This window comes from Excalfactoria chinensis, chromosome 3, assembly GCF_039878825.1.
Source record: "Excalfactoria chinensis isolate bCotChi1 chromosome 3, bCotChi1.hap2, whole genome shotgun sequence".
Classification (NCBI taxonomy): Eukaryota; Metazoa; Chordata; class Aves; order Galliformes; family Phasianidae; genus Excalfactoria; species Excalfactoria chinensis.
Genome location: NC_092827.1, coordinates 99,103,557 through 99,128,848, shown reverse-complemented (window position 1 = coordinate 99,128,848; position 25,292 = coordinate 99,103,557). Strand labels below are relative to the sequence as shown.

The window sequence follows — 25,292 nt, the reverse complement described above, 5'->3', positions numbered from 1 at the left end:
TCAAAAGAGAGCCTGCAGGGGGAGTTGCTTTTAAAGGAGAGAGAGGACGTGCTGACTAACAGTACCTTGCAGACTCCACATCCTGAAGCTGAATTTTGCTGACCAGAGCTGCAGCCCTCCTTTTACAGACAGCGATAAGAAGCATAAAAGTTGTTTACCTACTTATTTTGGGGAAGGTGTAAGTAGTATTTAGCAGCTGTTACTTTCTTTTCCTCTAGATGACATTTAAGTATGGAGAGATATGGCTTTACATCCTCTCCTTTTTCCCATCTTTAAATATATATACATATTCATACAGAAGTGATTTGAACATCACTCATGCAGAACAGCTCTGGCAAATTTTCGTTGAGCTCGTGGAGAATCAAATAAAGCAGCTGTTGCTCTGATAGTTTTATTCCATCAGCAGCATTTAATCCTCAGACAAGTTTGTTCTTTATACACCTTTTTCTAATTAGTGTTTCCATTCTTTGAGAGAAACTCCAAAACACAGAGCAGGACGCAATATACTAAGCTTAAATATATTTCCATATTACTCCAACACATTGTCATGAAGTGCTGATAATGTGCCAATCCAGCTGAAACCACACAGCACTGCCTGAAGATTTTATGCATTAAAGCCTTAAAATTTCTTCTCTTCTGTCCCTTGTGTTTCCGTGAATGTTTCCAGCTTTCATTTTCATAAGGAAGATTGAAATGAATATCTTGAACTTTAAAGAGTTTAAAGAGTTGCTTTTTAATCTATATTTAGGTAGCAGTTCACACTTTCAGAATGTTGAGTAAAAGGATCCAAGAACAAATTATCAGTCATGTATTAAAATAACAATAGTTGTAATCTGGCATAGAAGATCTGTATGCTTTGCTTTTAGCACAGTTACTGTGGGCTTTGGATATTTCCTACCATCCTACTGTATCTGAAGAAAACCAATACTGACATACTAACACACATTAGTGAGGTTTCACTGGCTTCAGTTTCAGAAAACTCATTTGTTCCATTCTTCCTATAGGAAACGTACAATGGAGCTATGAGTTTTGTAGTGCAAGATGTTTACATGTCAGAGTTTGGTTTCTGCTTCTTTAAGAGCACTTGCCTGATGTGATATGTGAAGTTCTGAACCATGTGCTAATTTTGAACAGTTCTATTTTCCAAGACCTCTACGTATATCTTTGATTAACGAAGAACATGGCACTGCTTTAAATACTAACCTTTCCCTGAGATTTGAAACGTTCTGTGACTCTCAAAACTCCAAATATTGCCCTAATTGCTGTGCCAACCCTGAAGCACAACACAGCAGCAGGCACCTCACAGCATTCATATTTTCCCTTACGCCTACAGAGCTCACAAGGGATGACTGGAAAGTCCTCTTGGAGCAGCTAACCCCAGTCTTTGGCTATGGAGATGGATACTCCTGCTCACAGGCCTTCCCTACTGCATGCTTGGCTGATTTTGCCAGCATTCCTTGGACCGTTTCCTTTCCTCTCTCTTCCTGAGGCCAACATCAAGGCTTCAAACCCCTGTGAGATCTGGCTTTTAGCCTCAGGAAGACAAAGCTGCATAAATCCAGTAAGAGCCAAGCCAATCCTCTCCACATTTTTCTGTTTTCTCTGTTTCTGTCTCAAATTATTTGTTATTTATCACTTCTCTTATTAACTGACAGATAATTTCTGTACACTTGTACATTACATACAACATTCTCTGCCTCTTCACACAGAAGAAATTCACAGGGACTAATCGGAACGTATTCCAGCTGTAAGAAAACAACCAGCCAGCTGAAAAATAAAGTTAAAATAGGCTACAGAGAGCACTGCTGATGTTCAGTGGTAGAAATCCTGCAGCATCTGCCTTTCCAGTGTTGAAGAAAGTGAAGAAGTGTAAATTTTGCAAGATCTCCTGCTGCAATCATTAGTATTCGTCATACTTGAAGTGCAATTAGTTGCACCACAAATGTGAGTAAATAGATACAAACAGATCCCCAATCAGTGATGTGGCTTAAAAGCAACATCTTTTCCATCCATATTGGTGCCAAAACATCTTAAATGCTGGCTAAACAAACCATAACATTGTATCTGTATTTTGACGAATAAGCTTCAGTCCTGACATACACAAAGGATTCAGATATTATCAGTAAGGACTTAGTTCTCCACTCCATCAGAGAACTGGCATGACAACCATATCCCAAACCAAAAGGAAGAGCCTCGTGCCCCCATTCAGTAAATTCCCCAGGTTTTGAACAATCCTGAGAGAAGTAATAAACTAGCAGATGATGATAACAAAGACAACACAAATAAGAATCCTGTGACTGTGTTGGAGGTAAGATGGACCTTCTGCCATTTCTCAGCACGGTAACTGCAGGGGCAGGTGCTAACCTGCTGGAATTGACTGTGACCATGTCTAGAGCAATATCTATGTTAAGCTGTGACATGTGCTTTAGAGGCCAAATGTTCTCAGTAGCTGGGAATGAATCATTATGAGTTTAATGGGATACCCAGAGAGTTTTTTCTGCTGGAAAAGTGGAAGGAGCATGCAGTAATCAGAGAATCACAGTACTGCTTGAGGTGGAAGGAACCTTTAAAGGTCATCTGGTCCAACTCCCCAGCAATGGACAGGAACATCTACAGCTAGATCAAGTGCTCAGAGCCTGGTCCAGCCTGATCTTGAACATGATCCAGCCTGATCTTGAACACCTCCAGGGAAGGAGCTTCCACCACCTCTCTGGGCAACCTCTTCCACTGCTGGCTGTGCTGCTTTGGATGCAGCTCAGGATACAGTTGACTTTCTGGGTTGTCAGGGCCCATTGCTGACTTATTTCCATCTGCTATCCACAAGTACCATCAAGCCCTTTTTGACAGGACTGTGCTCTATCCTTACATCCCCCAGCTTGCACTGGTAGTGGGGTTTGCTGCAACCCACGTGCAAGACCTTGCACTTGGCTTTGTTGAAAGCCATGAGGCTCTCCTGGGCCCACTGCTCAGCCTTTCTTGGTCTCTCTGTATGGCATCATGTGTCAGGAGTGTCAACAACACCACACACCTTGGTGTTATCCACAGATTTGGTGAGAGTGCATTTAATCTCCATTTAACACGTTAATCTACTGATGACAAGTCTCTGTAGTAATAATATCACAAAATATACTATTCTGGCTATGATTACAGTCTCCTGCCAACCAGTTAAGCTACAGTACTGCCAAATTCCACAGCCTTATTGCAGAGAACAAGCCTTGGCTAATTTTACATCCAGTTAACTGGTTTTCTTTTCCCACCCTACTGTTTCTTACCACCTGTATGATTTTTACTTCTGCTTTTATCTGCCTAAATCCTAAATTCTTAACAAATAGGCAAACTGAGAAAATAAATGCAAAGAGTGACACTGTGAGATAATAAAATTGCAGTCATCCCAGTTCTACATGGAAACTGTGACTGCACTGCAAAGATTTAACAGTATTCAAACAAAGATGTGGTCTCAGGAGTCTTTCAGCTCAGTTGCAGATGGAAGCCTGTTGGAGAGGCCTGCACCATTTTGCCAATCAATACAATGCAGCAATGACATATAAGTACGCAGATCTTATTTTCAGAGGCACGATGCTTATACTGAACTTTGCTACCCTTGAGACAGAGGTTAAAAAGAGCAAGATTCCAAATTCACTCTATATACAGAGCTCCACTGTAATACCTGTAGTCAACACAAGGAATAAATTTGCCCCAATAGACAAAGATGTGGATTAATACTGCTCTAGCCTAAAACAGAACTGTAAATCTCAGACCTAACCATCTTAATACAAGTGAAATTTAACACACTGAGGAAACCCCTTCCAAGGGATTTGTTTTAAATACTAAGAAGAGACTTCTTCTTCCTCCCACTTGCCCTATCTTTATTTTTCCTCTAGGGATCCAGAGCTAACATTTTGTCCTCACTTTCTAGTACAAAATAAGTAACCTAATGAACTAGCAGAGCTGAAAAACTTCCTGCAGGTTTGTTTTTATTTTTATTTTATTTTTTATTATTAAAATAGCTAACAATTCTCATTTGCTTAAAATCTATTCTTAGAAATTTGGATGGAATCAAGCATCCCTTTCCACAGACTTACCACAAAAATGGAAAGATATGGAAAAATAACTTTGAGAATTTTCAGTTAGTTCTGTACTTCTTCACTAGTTCCGACCTTGAAGAGCTGAAAAGGCACCCAGACACAAATAAGCAATCCAAGAAGGAACAAAGGAACGTGCTTAGCTCGAAGATGAAACATTCATTCTATGCACTCCATTGTACAAATCCATGAGTGCCTATACCTTATCTTAGGTGTCAGCTTCTGTCCAGATGTCCAAAGGGAAAACAACGAAAGGGCCAAAACTTGGAGAGAATCACAAGAACATTAAGATGTTGCTTTGAGAAGACCCACAAATAGTGAAAGAAACACTAACTATGAGACTTCATATTAAAATACAACAATATAAGGGAACCAGAAGAAAATTCTTTTGGTGGTCATGTTCTCAGTCACTTCTAGTACTCCTCCTTCCAGGTTGTGCTAGGATTGCTGCTAACATCAGATCTACAGAATTTCCCACATTTTTTTATAGGTAAATAAATATAAGCTCCTGACTTGTCACTCTCCTACCATCACTTCGATATCAAACTCCTCACATCTCACCAAAAGACATTCTCTAGGCAGTCAGTAGTTTAATAAATAGTCATAGGTTGCTCATCTCTCTCTCAAATCCCCTTTCATCTTTCTCCTGTAATGGTGGAAGAGAGAAATGGAAGAGAGAGCAGGTTTGCTATTCTCTCACTATTTGCTGTTCTATTACTTCTGTTTACCTTCAATCTCATAAGGTCCCCAATCATTCAATAGTTTTTAATGTATTTAACTGGGGGATGTGGGATAGGCAACAGAACCTGGGTACATCCCATGCAATGGGGCACACCAACAGTGTAACCAACATCCTGTGGAGCAGCACCACTCAGAAATGCCATGTGAGGGTGGCACAGCTTGCATAGAATGCTGTGCTCTGATATTGTGCTACTTCCAAACAGCACCAATGAGGTACCCAGGAAGTATAAAAGAACATGGCTAAAGAAGTCAGTGAACACTTTTAGTTCCCAGCTTGTACCTCAGCTGAAACCTTCTCCAACAGCTGCATCCTATTCTTCCCATGAAAAGGAAACTTCAGTGAACAATACAAATGTGTAAGAAAATTCAGGGACTTCCAATATAGAGATTCCGATATTCTTCATAGAGAAGACTGGGTAGAACACAATGTTAATTTATATTGCACCACAGTCAGGCTAACCTCTTAGCAACAGTCTCACCCATCTTCATTCTAATAGGAAGACCAAAATATAGACATTCATCAGGGGTTGCCATCACAACTTTCTTACCTGCTGTGTCAATACCGAGTCTCAGGAACAGACTATGAAAATAATAACTTTACACTGAAGAAGAGGCATGGATTTTCCCTGGTTAGCACTCCTTGCTTTTAAATTTCCCATTCCAAATAGAAGACAAGCCTAAACTATTTTGCAATCCACCTTCTGACAAATACTTCATATAACCTATACTTGGCCAGGAAAAAAAATTAAAAGAAGAAATTGGAGTTCTAAAATCCAAAATGGTTAGCCCAGCAGACAGCATTGCACAGCAGGTAGCAAGTCTCTGAAGTTGCAAATATGAGGAGAATTCTTTCTATCATTATTAGATTCCTGTACAAGGCTGAGGTTAAAGCTCCTTCTTAATGAACCTGACAGTGAGAGCTCTGGTAACCCACCCAGGGCCCTGACCATTTTGTTCTTGTCAGGAATCATCAATACTGCAGAAGCAGGACAGCTTCTCATGGCCAGTGGCGTTAACTAAAGCAAGTCCAATGATCAAAGAAGCACCTTTGTACACTGCTTTCTCTACAGAAAGTGTTTTCTCCAACAAAGACAGCATGAGGCAGCCCAGGACAATTCAGAGACTAATTTCACCATCACTTCTCTCATCTGCTTGTTCTAACGATGGTGTTCATTGTGTTTTTCAACTTTTCTCCATACCTGCAAGCTCTAAAACTTGAATGCATGGACAATCAGAGCAAATACTTAAATAGTCACCCAATTTTCTCTTTAACAGTACACCCAGCAAAAACAGTTCTCACTTGCAGAGAAAAATAACAAGAACTTGCATACTGATATGTAGGTCACACACACAAACACATGCAAAGAAGTGTTTTAATGTGCTGAACATTAGCCCTGATTTTGCAGACTACTACAAATAAAGGGGAAAAAAAAACTAACACAAATACAAGTCAACAATAAGTCAACCACCAAATCCAGGATACCTTTTCTCCTTTACGTGCTCTATGAGGTACCATGTCAACACCTCCCATTTCACAAGATTTAGGCTTGTTTTACTGAACATTTTATTTGATCCCAGAGACCTTTGTCTGAGGAGAAAAATGAGAACCAGTTTTAGCCCATCTTCATTTTTACCTGCTAAGCTTTTAAATATAACCCATAGACATGAAAAATTAAATGAGGTAATGGAAGCTGTGAAAAAATAAGCTGTCTCTGTTGTATCTCAGACCAGTTATGCATTACCTGCTGTGTAGCTTCTTTTACATAGAGCTCCTGGAGGACAGGCACGGTTTTACTACAGTCTACATCAAGCAGTCAAAACCAAGGCTTAAATAATTAATATAAAAACATCAGAACATTTATCCATAATATTAATTCATTCACAATCTATACATTTTCAAACAAGAGCTCATTTAATGTAAGTGGTTACAAATTATTAGTCATTACAGCCAAGAATAAACTCCCAGCTCTGGTTAAGTTTTCTTCCTTGCATTTTTAAATCATTATTTCAATTCTCACAGGTCCAGTAAAAGAAAATTAACTGCTTAGCATTCAGGGATTTGAAGCAGTATTCTTCCAGTTTATAGTGGCTTCACAAAGGTAAGAGCCATACTTATGACACACAAAAATCTGAGCTTACTTTTGATCTCAGTAGTATAGCTGAATGAATCACAGAGCTTATGGAATCTAATTTCCTGTCCATCACATGTGGATTCTCTGGTGTTTTAGTGTTATGGTTCACCTCACATTGCAGCGTTTCTGTCATTATGGACACTAATTTCAACCACTGTACCTGTTCAGATATGTAACTTCAATATCCTCAAAGCAACTCAGTACAGGACCTCAGGGTCTCCTTCCAATGTCATGAAAAACATTTAGTGTTGAGGGGTAGAGGCTGCAGACAGGAAGAAAAGCAGGACAAAATATGCCCCAACACGTTTCAGTTTCTTAAGAATCCAAAGCAGAGCTGCCAAAGAATAAAAGCAACCATCAGAAATACTCCCAGCAATGGTGCTACTGAGAAGAAGCACCTACTATTAAGGAACTTCAAAAATGTAGAAGTTATATGTAAGGTGTAAACCACCTTAAAAAGACTCTCCAACCCATTTGTAAAGGCATAGATCACTTCTCCCACATGCACAGCACACCCTGTGACCTCAGAGAGTGCAGTCCAACTAATTACTTGCAGAAAGAACATCCTTTCAGTGCTGCTGAGTTTCTTTTGATTCAAACTGATAGCTGAGGAGCAGCATCCGCTGTGCAGATCCAGCGAGCTAGCACAGCTCCAAACCTCACTATCAGGGTGCTTTTCCCAGCAATCATCATTATCCTGTTCATCAGCCTCCTGTGCATATGTATGTATGTGCAGCCTCCTGAGAAGCTCCTGCTTCCCTACAAGTTCAAACTCATGCATTTCTTGACAAGCATAACCATAAGAACTGCTCAACCAATTGCTCCTTGTTCACAGCTCTTGAAGGAGAATGCAACTTGCTCACTAGAGTAACTATCCCTCACTTGAAAGGGAACCATCTCAAAAAGAGCAGAATCTGTGTAGACACATCTCATTTTACCATTGTGTATTGTTAAAAACCTCAGATCCTATGCTTCCCTAAGTTCAGCTGCGATCACAGAGCCATGTTCCACAAGCTAGAATCCAGATAGCTCTGAACAAGCTCTTAAATTAGCATTTTGCCAGTTAACAGTGCAGCTTTTTTTGCTGCAGCAGCAGGTCAGCACACTCTGTGCTGTCTCAGCCCCATACCTAGCAATGAATCTGAGCTGATAAATGTAAACCTCCACTGTAACTCTAAATTATGTGTCTCTCTTCACCCGCATTAAGTACTTCATTCTCAGGGGAACAGCATTAGCATTTATGGAAGTAAATGCCTCCTGGTTTTGCTAATGAGATACAGCCTTCTGCCTTCAGATCACAAGCATGAATCCTACTCAGCCCAGAAGTAAATTTCTAAAAGAAATTTGGTATCAAGATGAATTCTCCTCCATCACAAATTCATCTTTATACTTACTGTGCAGCTGTACTTGATAAATCAGATAGCTTTGAGCCAAGGACTCCAAACCAAAGAAAGATCCAAAAATCACTTGATATTTTTGAAATACATACATACACTTTGGGATACACACTCAAGAAAGGGGGAAAAAATAAAAAGAACAGCAAAACCTTGAAGTTTAATACAGGTTCTATGAAGTATAATCTACAGGAATTTCCATAATATTGAGGGACTTGTATGTATGTAAAATATACATTTGTATTCACAATTATTACATAAAATTTGGTATAATAATCAACTGCTTTAGCTCCCTTCATGGCCACATCATTTAAACCGTTCGGTCTGTCATACACGTAGCAAACAAATAGGTGTTGATACACAGCTTTAGAAAGTAGTGCATACAAAACTTGAATGAGTTGCCTGAGGGGAAAAAGAACTTACAGCGCGAGGCCCCAGCATTGCAGCTCATCACTGCAGCGGTTCTTCTCATCCACACGAGGGAGCTTTCTCTCACAAGGATGACAAGCTCTTTGGCAGTTCTCGTTTTGGAAACGTGTAGGAGCTCCAAACAGTTCTGTAGGGCCCCACGCCTGACAGCTTCCACACAAGATTAGCAAAGCAGATTCAGAAAATGTGGGGAAAAAAAAAAACAACGAAAATCAAAGATCATGCATTTATAAGCTCAACCCTTTCTCAGCCCCCTGTATTCTGTCACATTTTCATTGCTCCCCATCTTCCTCCTCCGTAATACAGAAGAGAGCACACAGAGTGGATAAATCTCAGTATTTCAAGTCCAGCAGCACCATTTATGTCCACACACGTCTGACTCACATAAACTTGACTCACACAACTGAAGCGATCAGCTGACCAGACCTTAAGGGGAACAATAAATCACAGCAGTTCAAAGGACAGAACATCTTCGGATTAAATTTGGCCTAACAACTGAAAGAAATAACCCAATTCAAACTCGAAAATATAATTCTAAGGAAAGAAACCAACCCAATTTTCTCTCTGATGGCAACTTACTAATTGAGCTACAACAAAGTTCAGCTTCTACTGGGGTTAACCCAGATGGCAGTTTCCCCCACTGCTCAAATTTCTGTCTCACGCTTGATTTGGAGCTCTGAGCAGCAGTTTCTCTCAAGGTAGCACTGTGCTATCAGCACCTTTCACAGTTGCTGTTTCCACTACTGTTTCTTAACAAAAACCACAAAGCTCTCAGGTGATAAGCCAGCAGGGAGCAATGCTGAAGCTGTGCTGTTCACATCACCTAGCAGCCAGGGACTTTCACGTTCCCTACTGTCTAAGTTACAGCACAATGTACTGTACCCTCCTCCTCTTGGGTACAGCTTATTGCCATTGTCAATAGTGGCATTTGAATAACACATGCACACAAAGGGGACAATGAGCCCCTGAGGCCTGTTGTAATAATTTCAAAATATCAGAGTAAACATATTTTGTATGAGATCAGTAATAAGCCTGGGCACCAGATTCCATGTTTCAGAATGCACTGCAAGTCTGTGCACACAGAACACATTATAAACTGGAGAGAGCCTAGTTGCTTGGTCCCTGCTTTGGTCTGAGTTGGGAGGAACAGTCCTGCTGTGAACACCTAATTGCTACTTATACAGATCTATATATACAAACACATACACACTGATTTAAACACAGATCAAAGCTGTGCAAAGCCAAATGTGGGGGTAAGGATCAGGTGAAATACACCTCCTGCTCCAAAGGCCTCACTATCTTGATTGATGACTCGGCACATGAAAAACAGCACCTGCTGCTCAGAACTCTCTCCTCCAAACAACTGGAAGTTAATGACTTAAAATACTACAAGTCTTCACTGCCTTCAATACTTGCTATTACTTCAAAGCTTACTGTGCTATAAGCATATGTGCTGTGCTTGGGCTCATATGTAATTAACACTAGGAAAGATAGATTCAGCTGCACAACACAACCATCTAAACCGAAAGCCAGAAGTGATAGGTCAGAAAGGCCAGTTGTGGTTTGATAACTTACCGCTCAATCTTATTTAATCAAAGCTCTGTCTAACATCTTGGAAAAAAGTCATCCAAACAACCTGCAGGCCATGTCAGATCACACTCTGTGCTCAGTGATTTTTCAGTACAAAAAGCTTTTCCTGCTCATAGAAGATAAACCTTGCAAAGTTATCGTGTTGTTCAGCAAATGTAAATAGCTAACAATATTAATAACCAAACAAAACAGGCCAGACAGCACCGTTTGAGAAAAGACTGCAAGTCCCAATACAAGCTAAGGCAACTGAAGGGAGAGAGTTGTTTGTATAACACTTAATAAGTCCCAGAGGGAAAAGAGACAGCTACATGAAGCTGTCCAAATTTTTTCCCCCACCATAATTACGTGTTACTGGTGTTTCAGAAAAGTCCAATGTTCAGAGATTCTCCTGAAGGTTCAGTGTGCTGACTGATAAAGCTTGAACATAAGGAGCAAATTAAAAAAGCATTTTTGGTAGTACGTTTTGCAGCGTAACCAAGTGCTTGGAAGGATAATTCTCTTTACATCAACTAAAAATCGTTCCTGAGGAGCAGCATAAATGAGGTCCATTTTGTTATAACTTAAAAAGCAAACTTGACATCAAGTATCTGAGCAGGACTTGCAGCTTAGAAAGGCAGCTCCAATGCTTACGCTCATTCCATGATTATTCTTCTAGTTTTCCCCTTCTCCCCTCCAAATTCTAAAGAGAAATGATGGACCTTTTAAAGATCTTCCTGAGAAGAATAATCCGCGTTCAACTGGAAACTGCAACTGAGTAACATAAAGCACTGGAGTAGATTTTACTTTAAGACAAAAGGCAAATGACAGAATATAAAGTGGGTAATTAGAACTCGGGGTTATTAAACACAAATTACTTGGGTTAACTCCAGTTCTAGCAGTCACCTTATAAAGCGACCCAAAACATTCCGGTCAAAGCTGAAAACTTAAATATATGGCTTGAATTTCAAAGTTGCTAAACTTACTTCTGATTTAGTTGAGTCGAAAGAAAAAGGGACATTAGACAATTTAAGAAACTGAAAATTCTCAGGCAACTCCAGAAAGGAAGCAGTGGTCTCCTGTTACATAAAGCATTCCCTAATCATAATGATGTCTGGAAAAAAATCCAGTTATTTCTTCACATAAAGCTTAGCAGAACACATGCCAACTCAAGCTTTACCAAAACCTTTCTATTTTCAAGCATATTTAGCCGAAACTGAATACTAACACACACAAAAAGAATTAACTAGAAGCACTTAACACAATTGGCTTGATTGAGTCATTGGAAAACCTTACAAATCATTTTTCACACAAACTACATTGGCCTCAAGAGTTATTTCTCTGTAAGAAGTATGACATAATTAAGAGTGTACTTGAAGTGATACTGTAGGCTATTTATCTCTGTACTGTTCTTGTAAAATTAGTATGCCTCACACATGTGACTGATAACCATTAAGAATTTGCTTTCCCCTACTAAATATTGCTTTCTAATAAGATGAAGGGTTAAAACAATCATTTGTCTCTCTAATGTTCCCCTAGCCCTCCAAATCTATTATATAGAACTAGCACTTATTCCAAATTAACAAAAACAAATGAGTATGATGCTCAGTAAGCGACGTGTCTATTTAACCCCGATCATTAATGAGTACCAGATCTTTTCTCCCAATATGGCTCCTCTCTGCAATACTCTCGCATAGGAGGCATACCACAATTTTAATTAAAGAACAAAGATGCGACTGGAGAGTACAACTGCAGTCTGCAGAGGGTAAGACTAAACTCCTGCCTGGCAGCCCAAGTGCAGAACACAAACACAGCAAAATAGAAAGCTTACCAGGACTTTTCTGCTTCTGTTTCTACACAAATCACAGCTCACTGGACTTACACTGCTGTTTGACTATGAAACTTGAACTTGGGCAACTACATTGCTTCCCACCCCGGAGCAGTAAAGTCAATACATGGATTTGGAAACCCATGTGTAGAACATGAAACGCTCGCATGATACTTGGATATCATTATAACATGCATGAAGCTTTATGGAAGGCATTTAATCTTTTAAATCTTTTATGATCCAGAACAGCTTTATTTAAGGTATTTGCCTCCCTGCTGAAGGAAAGAATACACAGCACTCTGTACAATGCACTACCATTTCTAAATAACTTACAACTGTGGAGAATCAATGGAAACAAAAGTGTTCTTACTTTCCATATTTGGAACAATTAAATGTGAGCAGGACCCTGTAGAAGCACCTGCATTAAAGTAGAAACCCACCCGCACCCCCTAAAGATACCTGATATTTAAGATTTATTTAGACTGCATACAAGAATCTTTACTGAGACTTGAAGCATGTCATATTGAATCAGAGGAATCCAAAGTTATTCCTGTTTGGTACTTTAGTCCCTCCCTAATACATGAGGATCAATGTCAATAAAGTGCTTTTAATATTGTCTATACTATGAAATAACACCTAAAAGATGAGCAAAAGTAACCTAATATTAAAACCTAATATTTTGGAAAATATTATCTGTTTGTCAAACACAGCTGAAATTGAATAATGAGTCCAAAGTTACTACAAGGGCATACACAAGATAACTGCATGCACCTTCCTCACTAAAGCTAGCTATAAAATGCTACTCAAAATGTCAGTAGCAGTAATAGTCTTTTTCTGGCTGGGGAGTTTCTTTTGTTTGTTTTAAATTGCAAATAGCTACAGTTACAGCCATAAGGTAAGCTTTACTTCAGTTCAGTGCTACCATACCTTAACCCAAATCAGTGAGGACCACATTTAGCCTTGGTGTCCATTCCCTAGAGAAGTTACAGCAACTCAAGTGTCCCAATAATAGCATTCTTCTCATCAGCAGTGCCAAAAATGTAAAATGCAGAGACCTTCTAGGAGGTTACCAGATCACTCAGATCAGCTACGAGATGAAAACCTTGCACAGCTCTAACACCACATATGGAAAGCTGCAGAGTCTCATTTTCTTACATCTATGGTCTTTTTTAAACAGCGCTCTGAACATGCACAAAATGTTTTTATTAGAGCTGCAGTCAAGGACACATCAGCCATAATGAAGCAGTAAAATTTAACTGCTGCCAACAACATTCTGCTTTGGTCTACAGTCAGTTGAGTTTCTGCCCAATATCCACTAGCTATCAGGCTCCCACAGTATGACACTAAGCCGCTTTGTCAAAAGTCTTTAAGTTTATTTTGCTTTTACTGCAACTCTGCACTATGCAGTTGCGTGGTAGTAAACATGACCTTAAGCTAGAGTGGAAGCTTGGCAACAACGCGATTGCAGATGTAATCTACAACAGCCACAGGAGCTAACCAAGCCAAAAGCAGAGTTACAGCTCTTAAAAACTCAAGACTATAAATGGCTATACAAGACTGTATTTCACATTGCGGCTTGTTAGTGTGATTAACCATAGTGCAGTGTTACACCTGCAAATCATTTATCTTTTTGTAGATTCTGCAGAAGAAACTTAAATGTTCTTCTACCCGATCCTCTTCAAATCGTCTAACAGTACATGAAAAGCAATAAATAAGCGGTACCACTTGCAACAGGCATTTCTAAGTGTACATGCAGCTCCCTATAGCATCAGGACCTTGAATGGTGAAGTGAGCCAAGTTTGCTGGAAAATAAAAACGCACTGTGATTTCAAAGGCTCAAAATGAAGGACTTGTTAACATAGCAGATAAAAAAAACAAAAGCCATCATCAAGGCTTTTTAGGATAAATCTGTTCTAAAAAGCTTGGCCTGTAAAGTTTGGTTCAATAAAATGTAATTATAAAACTCATTCAACTGCAGTGTTTCATAAGGCAGAGTGAGCAGCCAAGAAATGAATACATCTGAGATATATTTACAAATAAGCTACAGAAATAACTAGCCACAAACTTTGTTCCTGCAGCAAAGAAAGCTACAGTAAAAAGAAAACGCTTCCCTAAAAAAAGATTGTTTAGATAGAGATAAAAAAGAAAACAAAGCTGAAAATCAAGTTGACTGTAACATAGTGAATCCACCTCCTGAAGTGAACATCTAATTAAAATCCCATAGCTACTTCTCAGAGATGAACAGCAGACAGGTCTGCAACAGGAAACAGACATCGAATTTCTATCCTTTTAGCATTTTTCTTTCTCAAGGCAACATTTCACTATAGGCAGAATGTATGCTTGGCTTCATTGCTGAAGCCATAAAAACACTTTAAAATGAATATGGATACGGTCAGTCATATCAGAAGGCTGATGATCTGGCACACAATGATTTTTGAAGGGTTATTTTTCAGCAGCTATTTTCCCAGTCCCATCACGCTCACAGCCACAGGAATACAAATACTAGCAGAAGGAAGAGGTCAGGAACACACAGCAAGAATGAGCTGTGCCTCAACCAACTGAGGAACTGCACTTTCATACTGAAGTTCAGGCCTTGGCTCACTGCAGCGCTTGCAACCCTGCTCAGCAAAGCAAACTGACTTGAGGCCTCAGTTACTATGGTGATGAGCATGGAATAAATGTTTATATATAAATTAGGTAAATCCTCCCTTCAAGAAAATAGTCATCCTCACAAGAAGTTAGTCCTTTTTTTTTTAATTATTATTTTTTAATCTAAGTAGATGTAAAAATAAAATGTATTAATATATTAGAGCTTAATGATCATTATTAGGCATTAGTAAATTAATGATAATTTAAGCCTATGGTAAGAACTAACAAAAAGCACACGGAAAATTAGTCAAAGAGAATCCCAGCTCTTCTGAGAAATAAAGTGCTCAGCTCCCTAGAGATGAAGATAATGCTTGGCTTTATGTGTTTTAAGTTCTTGCTTATGAAAAACTGGGATGATTACAGGAACTGAATTTCATTGTTTAATAAAACCTAAGTGATATCTCTTATTTGAATCAAAAATGAATGAGTCCTTTTTCTTCTATGCAACTACTAAATTTAATCACTCCTACTTGCAACATAGAACCTTTATTTCCTAACTAAGATTACTGTAAAGGCAGTAAGCTGAAATGAACAAACTCAAATATGCAGTTCCAACACTCAAATAGTTTACTTCCTTTTTCAAAAGCTCATAGAATCAGTAATTATAGCAGAACTATTTTCCGCAAAGATACTAAATCCTGAGTAGAGAAGATGGTTTCCTAGGATAAGCGACTATAAAAAATGACGACAAAATTTAACCAAACCCTGAATTCCTCCCTGAAGAAAAACAAATGATTGGCAAAACACACTGGAAGTGTTGCCAGCTGATGAGCTGCCTCATTCTTTCCACTATGATGCCATCTGTTGCCAGCTCTTCCCTGTCTGTGTGCACTGAACTCCCTTTGAATCTCAGCCTGACCCAGATCCAACACGGGTGTCAGAAGTCTGAGAATCAAATCCAGCTTTAACCACTCGATGGATGTTAATAACTACAACTGTGGTTGGAGGTGGGGCTTTGGTGACAGTAGGCAAAGTAAAGAGGCTTTTGCTCCCAGCCACTTATTACCACTCTTTCACTCTTTCCCCCTCCACCCCCACTCCCCCCAGTCCACAGACATGCATCCAACTGTCAAAGCTTTAGAAAACCTTCAGCTACATAAAGCATTTAAACTAACAGATAATATTTTAAGAACCAAGTTGGGGAGCAGCCACACACCAGCTGATGCAAATATGTCATATGGGGAAAGCTTTGAATAGCAGCAACAAGAGTTAGTAGATACTCTTCCTGAAGCACATCATGAGCTGATATACACATCTGCATGGTTGGCATATTTTCTGCATATTACAACCTAGAAGTACAGAGGGATCTTAACCCTAATGAAGGAACTATTCAGCCTCTGTATTTAGGCTGCAAACTGCTCCATGACAAAGACTTCTCTGTCTTGCATACGTTGTTGGTACACAAGAAATAAATGAAGATGTACAGCTGTTCATGAAGAGGCAGAGTGTAATCTTGACTTGCTCTAAGAATAGGCCAAATTGCTTCCTCCAGTTTGCATGCAAATTTATTACTGAAGACAATGGATGTATTTGATGGAAGAAATTCAGCTTAGAATCAGAATCTCTCAAGGGACCACTGGAATCAAAGAAGATCTTAAGCAACCATTTTCTGTCCAAAGAGAAAATTTTAAGGGACAAATATTTACATATTTATCAAAGTGATCCTTGTATCCACTGAGTACTTAGTTACAGATGCCAGGAACAGAACATCACTGCAAAGGGAGACAATAAGGTCAAATAATCTCCATTTATCCTTTGAAACACGATTATCAATGCCCAAAGCACTCATGAAAGTCTGCAAGATAATCCATAAAGAAGCACCAGACATCCCCAAATGCTGATACTGGAGCTATCAGTTGTACTGAGAGCCAGCTAAACTGCTTATTGTACTGACCAGCAGTCTCAAAGGGCATTTCCTTACTGATGTATTCAAAACTGTGTTGTCTTTAAACTCTTACAGCACACAGTCTTAAAGATCCTATTTTCAGTTAAGCAATGAACAGCAATTGTAAAAGATCAGATATTTTATTCAAGATTCACCATCGTTGTAGGGAATGGAAGAAAATGGCTACCTGTGATTCCATGAATTGATTATTTTAACCTCCTGTTGCATCCTATAGAGTGAGACAGACGTACATGGTCACATATATTCAGAGCAGGATAAATCTACCTGTTCACTGACTAACAAAATTAACCAACTGAGCATTAAAATGCAAACCAAATCTTAGAAAAATACCAGTAAATTTAAGCATTTACCATCGGAGAGGTGAGCTTTTCCTTATATATTACACAAACAAGATACTTAAAAACTACGCAGAAGTGAACCTGTGCATTCCTAACCCTTGCACACTAGGGCAGGTTCTTATTCTTAATTCTTGTTTATATTTCACTCCATATTAACATGAATTAAAATACGGTATTGTGGTTAAGTTGTATTTTAGTTCAGTTAAAGAACCCCTAAGAATCTCCTTTATCCACTGATGTCGAGCACTATAGAGAGCTCCAGCTCTGACTGCTTTGATGACAAGAGGTTGGTTTTTTGTTTGTTTGTTTCTACTTTAATACTAAAAGCTTTACAGGCTTTAGACATTCCCTGCCCTTCTCCAGCACTTTTCAGGACCTTCATCAGCAAGCAGCATTTCCTCTTAAAAGACTGTGCCAATGGTTTCTCAAACTTCACAGGAATTGGGAAGCTCTGAAAGCAATAAAGCCCAGATTTAGGCAAGTCTTTGTCCTTAGTTTAAAGCCTAGTTTAAAGGCTCTGACCTGCTAGCGCTTGCAACAAACAAATGGTTTTAGGCCACGCTCAAAGGTTTCTGAGTGCAGACAACCAGTTTATAATGAAAATAGGTTCTCCGAAGAATTAATCTGAAGTATGATCTATTTATTGCACTCAGAACAGCAGCGCTTAAAAAAAGCTAACAGCCCACACAAGGGCTGCAGGTCGTACAGCATCAAAGGTTCAGCATCATTTATATATCTGAGTGAAAAAAGAAAGAGGATGCCTTCATTCAGGCCGGCCAAATTCTCATGATACCAGATGTAACCACAGCTGGCATGCTATCGATCAGGACTGTCTTTGTCAGCAGAGGGAAAATAGGGTTTACTTCCAAGAGGATTTTATATATATATATATATATATATACATATACACACACACACACACACTCCTCCTTCTCCCTTACAGCGGTCCTCTTTTCCCCCACATCCCAAGCTAAACCCAATGCAATTCATTTGATCAGACGAGGACTGGACATGTGTTCCCTGGTACAGAGGCTTTAATGAGTCTGTCATTCTGGTGTAGGATTACTGTATTCAGACACAGGGAATGAAAGTTGTTGGATGATTACTACTGAGGTTCTGCTTAAAGTATTGCTAGAGCAATAGACTTGATAGCTAGAAGGGCAAGGTAGTATCTGTGACCTGTATTCTTGGCTACGTACACCAAAATCACTAAGTGAAGCAGGAAGCATGCAAAGAGGGAGTATTTCTCAGAATTGTTCCTATTCAAAAGAGAGCCAAAACATAAACATTTCCCAGACATGGCCCACACTTTTAGCTCTAGTGGTTAGCAATAGGGAGGTAGCAAAATAATCCCGTGAGCCTAAGTCAGCCAGAAAACAGCAAATTATGATGACAAGGAAGCCACTACAGGGTTGTTTATTCTAGTCCAAACTTAGCGTGAGCTGTAAAAGGAAATGAACACTGACTGCACCTTCACCAAGAAGGTGGGCTTCTGTCAGGTGCAGAACACTTGGTCCACCAGAACTGTACACACCGCATTAAATCTTTATCCAGCTGGGATGCATGCAGCTATAGCATAACTCAGAAGTAACATGCTTATAACAGCATTAAACAAGATTATTAATAAAAAAGCAAACAAGATTTACATGCATTGCAGAGCTTTCACAGAGCTGGAAAGTACAGATGTGAAGTTCACCTGCCTGTGCATTAGCAGTTTTACCAGTATGCCTGCAACAAATGTTCATAAATCAACTTCAGCTGAATAGGAAAAGGCATAACAAATTTAAAGTTCTTTACAAGATAATTGTTTCCCCACCCTGAGCACAACATTAATGAGAGGATGTTGCTTAGTTATCTAGGTAATTAATAATCGGCACATATGCTTAATCATCAATTATTCAGCTAAAAAAGCATTAGAATCATTACTGGACATATTTTACCCACAACCAACAAACACTGGAGGTTCTGTAGCTCCCGTTTGCTTTGTTAGTTCTCCTTCCACCAGGTAGGTTAAGCCCTCATTCTAGTAAATTCTTGTAGGAGAGCTCAGCAACAGCATGAGTGATCAGAAACTAATTTAAATCCACTGATTTATAAATCCATCCTACACCAGAGAGTGGACAGTACTTTGGCAAGCAGAAAGGAAGCAGAAGTCACAGGACTTAATAGTGCCACAGAAACAAGCTGCATTTCATACCTGGTAAGTGCCCCTCTTAATTAGATATCCATTTACATGATGGCCCAAAGACTTAGAGCACATAAAATCTTCAGATTAACAGAGCTGAACAATGAGTCCAGCTCCAGCCAAGCTGCAACTTGCATAAGGGATTCTTTACCCTCTGTGCAGAGCAAGAGCTCCCAGCAGTTGTAACAACTGTGCACAAAACTGGTGCTGTTTCAGATCTCCTTCAAGGAAAAGGATGATGCAGAGAAGCTAAATATTTTAATGGTTCCTTAAACTGCTCTATTCTAAGCACAGATTAGCAGAATCTAACTCTTCCAGCATCATGGTGAAAGGATAATACCTAGAATGTCTAAACACTTCGGATTGAGAACCTGGACATGCATTACAGGGAAAAAAACAAATGCAGACATCCCATCCAGCAGCATGAGAATAACTTCACTCTTCTACCAAAAGCATCAGGAATGAAATGATAGTCATCATCAAAGAGAAACTGAGGCAATTTTCTAGTCCTGTGCTTGCAACATTATCTGAAGACAACTGTAGTGAGCATAGCGTTGTATCCAGTGATGATACAGTGATAAATGAGGTGCTCTGGAGTTCAAGAAAAGAGCATCTCCAAAACCAGTCTTGCCATGCAACATGTGGAGCAGTAAAACCTCCCATAGCTATAAATATACAGGTGGTATTCTGTATTAGCACCAAGTGAAAGTTCTTTGAATTCTTAGATGCACTTTGAACTTCCACAGCAAAAAAATCACACCCTGTGCCAGTCAGACTCAATTGGTATTTAGGGTTGTACTCTCTCCTGTTTCTCAAACTGAAACCACAAACCACAGAGCCCTCCAAATAAGCTTCTGTGCCTGCATGGAGCAGAAGTACATAGTGGAAACTCACACAAGCACAGTGCTCAAAAAACATAAGAATGTTACTTACCTCAGTGTAGTCCCACATTCTGAGCTGAGAGGGCCTTGAATGTTCATTTGCATGGAAATATCTGATTGTGCTGCATTACATTTTCCTTGAAAGCTCTAACAACTTATTTCATTTCACACACATGATGGCAATGCAAACTAAAAAGGATTTTATGAGCACTGAGATCACAGCAACCAAAGCCACACAGATGCACAGCTAAGATGGATACAATTTACTATATGATAGCACAGTTTCTTAATGCCATTCTTTTACCTCTCCGTGATGAACAGAAAGAATTAACACACAGACCTCCACACTACTTTAAACTCCCACAACACAGATTGGTATGCTAAAGGGGGCATTCATTCAACGTGATGGCAACACCTATTTTGGTTAGTTTTGAAAGAGTCAGGTTCCTTACTGGTATTCAAATTCTGTTCCCAACTCAAACCATTGGGGGATCAGCAGCCAAGCAGTTCTCCTGCTTTCTCTCTGCTACAAGAGAAAGAAGTAAAATACTAAGAAATTTCGGCATTACTTTGGTTCAGATGTCACTGTTTCACTATTAAATTATCAGTCTGTTTGCTATTTGAATCACCACCTTTGGAGTTTGTACTGGCCAGAGCCTGAAACAATCAGCTAATGATAAAAACAGGTACTGCTTTAAGATAATTCAAGTGATTATTTCCACAAGATTGAAGTTATGTACATTAATAGCTCATTTATATCCCATACAGGGCATTCTCTGTTGTCTAATCAGTTCTTGCAAGAAGATAAGACCTTCATATCATAGATCAATGCCTGGGTATCCCTAGTAGAGTTAAATAAAAGCAATAACCCTCTACAACTGTGGGAGATGAGCATATCAGTGAAAAATCAAACACTGTACTCATTGTTGCAGCACTTGCCCCCAGTTACGCAGTCTCTGAGCAGTCAGAACACACTTCTTAACAAAATTCCCCAGAACAAATATCTTCAAAACCAACCAAATAAAAAAGCAATCAATAATACCAAGTCCAGCTACAGTTGAATGCCAGTAAGTAAGGCAAGTAACATCATATTAAATTATGATGCCAACAGCATAGTCTCAAGAAAAAACCATAACCCTTCAGTCTCAGCCTTCCTTGCAAATTGGTTCCATATATTTGTTCTGCACTGAGCTACCTGATATACCAACATGACAGGCACAGGGTCAAAGACACAGAAAGCATTTTTATCCTCAGCTTATCTCAGCCAGCACTGACAGTAAGTTTAGGAAATCAGAAGACCACTTGGTAAAGCACAGTTAAGCCAAAAAAAAAGAAAAAAGAAAAAAAGAGTGATATTTGCTTTGTGGCTTCAAGTCCTTGGGGGCTCTTAATTACCACTAAGAGCTCAAGAGGAAACCTTTGAAGGAAATAATCCTACTCTCAAGACATTTCATTCCACAGCACTTTGGGCAGCAAGATCTGCAGAAATATTTACAGCACTTCAGTAAGTGCACATGTGCTCAAGACAACTTCACATCCAAGCCAGGTCTGGCAGTTTGAAATGTAATGCTCTTCAGAGCTGCAAAACAAACAAGGAAGTTACCAAAAAGCCCCCTATTAACCTACAACTTCACATGAATTTTGTGGCCCTTCCTTTGCTCCTGACTTTATAGTGTCCCCTTCTCAATCTTCTAGGTAAAGAGAACAGTGTTCCCCTGTGTCCCTAACCCATTTATTTGACCATTTTTCCCTCTGTGTCTTACTGGATCTGAAAAATATTCCGTCTCCTCCCAAGTCGTGGCAATTCATACACGCTCACACAAATACGCAAGAAAACAAGGGCAGACTCTTTTTGATTCCTTTCAACTGAAAAGACAGATGTAGGTGTAAGAGAAATACAATGAGAGAAGTACTTTATTGCTCCATGCATTTGTCAGTTCTAGTCAGTATTATATCTTTAGATGTGCCTATTATTCCACCAGTTATTACAAATGGCATGAGATAGATGAATATCATGCATCAGCTTCACAGACTAAAGAGTTCAGGATCTGCAGCACCAGTGCAATTCAAACATGCTGAGGAAAGCTATTTAGACAGAAATTATAACCATCTTTTCTCTTCTGCTGATAAGATACAGCCATCCCTTCATAGCTCAACGTACTTCCCCTCAAAGCTAGGTCCTAAAAGGTAGCTTCCCTTCTTGCCTTCTAGAGCATTAAAGAAAAACAAGAATGCTTGTCTTAAAAAAAAACAACACACATTTGAAGCCAATAAGAACATATAAATGCTTAAAAAAGGCATATTTTCAAGCTTCACTGCTCTGTCCCAGGAGGTTACCTGCTTTGCTGGGAAAAGCTGCTTATAGCCTTTGAAGGGTCAGGACAGAAGATTATTTAATTAGGTGGCAGCCCTCACCCTGGGTTAGCAAGCAAATGCTCCATGCAAAATACATCCTGCGGCATCTGCAAGTAGAGAACGTTTGTATGAAGATCAGCACAAAGGGAGACAAAGATATGTTCAAAGATACATAATATCTATGTATACATTGATATAAGACACGAGTAAGAATAAGGTGAGGCCCACAATTAGCACTTTAAAAGGAGCATGCTATGAAAGAACTGCAGCAGAAGCCCAGTCACATAAACAGGGGCACGGAGAATGTTTTCCAGGCCAAGAACTATGCAAACCACATCATTCCTGTTTATGACACTGAAGAACATAAACAGGTACATAGTTAACTTACCTGTTCATTTATCTGTAACCATAACAGCCCTCCATTACATTCAAATACACACTTATCCTACTTTTAATGGTTGTAATTATGCTGCAAAAGGAGCTTTCTTAAGGCCTACAAAGTGACAAAATGCAGAACTGTCTGAAACTTTAAAAAACACATTGTTACTCGCAGGAATACTATTCAGAAATGTGATAATATAATGTAAATTGTTAAATGCAAGTCACGGCTTTCTGCACTTGGTTACACACTAACAAATGCCATTTCGCATTTTTAACATCTTTTAGAACCTGGATATAAAAGTACCTTTGACATGTTGACACAATAGAAAGAAAAACAACCAAAATTAATTACTGTGACTTTACTCCATTGAGAGGTTCAAAACTGCAAGCAATGCCATAGCTGCCTTATGAGATTAAAAAAAACATATTTTCATAAGCTCTTGGCTGTCTCTATTCAAAACCTTAGAAGGTATCAGCTAAGGTAATGTATTCCTCATTCCTTTTTATTTTAGTCCCATTGCTTTGTGTTATAAAAATTCTAGCCATATTCAACTTGAGTTAGCTGATTTTCACTCCAGATTTGCACCTGTTAGGAAAGGCTGCAGTGACAGAGAGGTAAGCAGAATGGCTGCTCGACATCAGCATTTCTTGTTCTTTCAGAGTTTTTAAACTCTTATTTTTGGCTGCAGTCAGTTTTAATACTATTTTTCGGTAAAATCTAAGAATGTTTTATTCCCAGACATCCTAGGATCTTGATTTCTACTTTTTAACTCCACTGAGAGAGCAGCTGTTCCCGATGCCTGTACCTAGCAGTGAGAAGAGGTGGGGTCTTCCTTGCCTGGGCTGGACCACTTTATGCTGTATCATCTCTCGCTGTGGTAAGGCTCAGGTTCCTATCACCAAAGCCTTTTCTCCTATTTCACTATTAAAGTAAAGCTTATGGTTCTGCTTTACTGTTTGTTTTGCTTTCTTCTGGCGCAGTTACTTTCTGTTTGCCACCATTTAGTTTCACTCATTCCCACGTTCTTCATTTCCTCATAACTTAAAAGATTTTTTTCTCTGCAATCTCTGTACCCCACTCTGTTTTTCCTCCAATTCAAGTAGATCTGAATGCAGGCTGAGTGCCAGCACCCCAGAAGAACTTGAGGTACATTTTTACAGGTACTTTTTAAGAGCTACACATTCATAAGTCTCTTCAATGAGAAATTCTAATCTGCCCTAGAACTCCACATTCACACCTTATTTAGCTTCCAGAACAGAGTTCTGTGCCGAAGATTCCCTGTTCCTCTCATCATTTATAAATTTCCAGCTGAAGATTCTGTTGTTGTTGTTTCTTCCCAGGAACTCTGAAGGTGACCTTTACTGGCCTCAGACCAGCTCAGACTCCCACACACAACAGTGATGTAGCAGTTCCTCTTCTGAGAAGCTTAAGAAAAACTACTGTTTGAAATTGGGGAGCTCATGCTCAGCTATGTTTCTAAATACATAAACGTGGTTTTAAAGTAATAACCCAGTGTTCCCTTTGCACGCAATTAAGGTTGCCATTCCCCTTGAGCCTGGTAGGGTGAATTTGCCTCCCCCTAGCAAAGTATCTCACTATTGTGAGCCAAATATCAAGCACCTGAAAGAAACATCAACATGGTACAGAATCTATTCTTCGGCAGCATTAACACAGCAATGTTCTATGTGTAATTATTACTTTCACATCGCCACTTCATTTGTTCCACCATTGCAAGCACCTCGTTGTGGTGCTCCAAAATAAACCAAAACCCACACTCAGCAGAGCAACCACAAAGAAAGGCAAAAGCAGCAAAGAGAACATAACATTCACGTATAAGGGTACTTTACCCTTCACTTCTAAAGGTATCACTTGGCCTACTTGAAACTTCACGATATACAGATCACGCCCCAAGGGTCAGCCTTATGCAAGCAGTCACGTTGCCCTAAATCTTGCCTCAAAGACATCACAAAGATGGTATCTTTTAGCTTGCACTTATCAGTCCTTTTATTTTATAGGTTATCCAGGACTCAAAGCCAAACTACAGGCACTGAAACAACAGAGAGAAGCAAGTACGCTTTTAATAACCACCTCAGCACAGGTGAGGTGCTGAGTTAATTAGTTAGCCCATTAGTTCTGTATAACCACTCACGAAAGCTGCAGCTCCCTACAAACCCACACAACGCTGAACACCTTCCAAAAGGCCCTACAGAGCACATCCTCTGCCTACTTTTATTTAGAAGCACTAAAAGAAAGCAAGAGCTCTAGCAACAAGGCTTATACAGCAGCCTCTACAAGATGGCACACAGAGAGCCTACGAAGACCCCCACCAAAGCAGCAGCACACTCAGCCCACCGCCCCGCGCCTTCAGCCCCTCCGCCATTTTGTCCTGTTCCCCCCTCCCCCTCCCGCCGCAGACGCCGCAGC

At 39.5% G+C, this 25,292-nt stretch overlaps 1 long non-coding RNA gene across 2 annotated transcripts; it reads right to left on the bottom strand.

The window, feature by feature from the left end:
• Positions 1-6,183: 6,183 nt before the first annotated feature.
• LOC140250417 (uncharacterized) lies at positions 6,184-25,278 on the bottom strand. Of its 2 annotated transcripts, none has more exons than XR_011903162.1 (5): positions 23,674-25,278; positions 22,469-22,593; positions 8,773-8,928; positions 7,116-7,289; positions 6,184-6,405 (listed from the first exon to the last, which is right to left on the bottom strand). It is a non-coding gene; the product is annotated as an uncharacterized lncRNA (long non-coding RNA). The 2 variants fall into 2 exon arrangements; XR_011903163.1 differs by having other exon boundaries at positions 6,307-6,411; positions 23,674-25,172.
• Between the last annotated feature and the right edge of the window lie 14 nt (positions 25,279-25,292).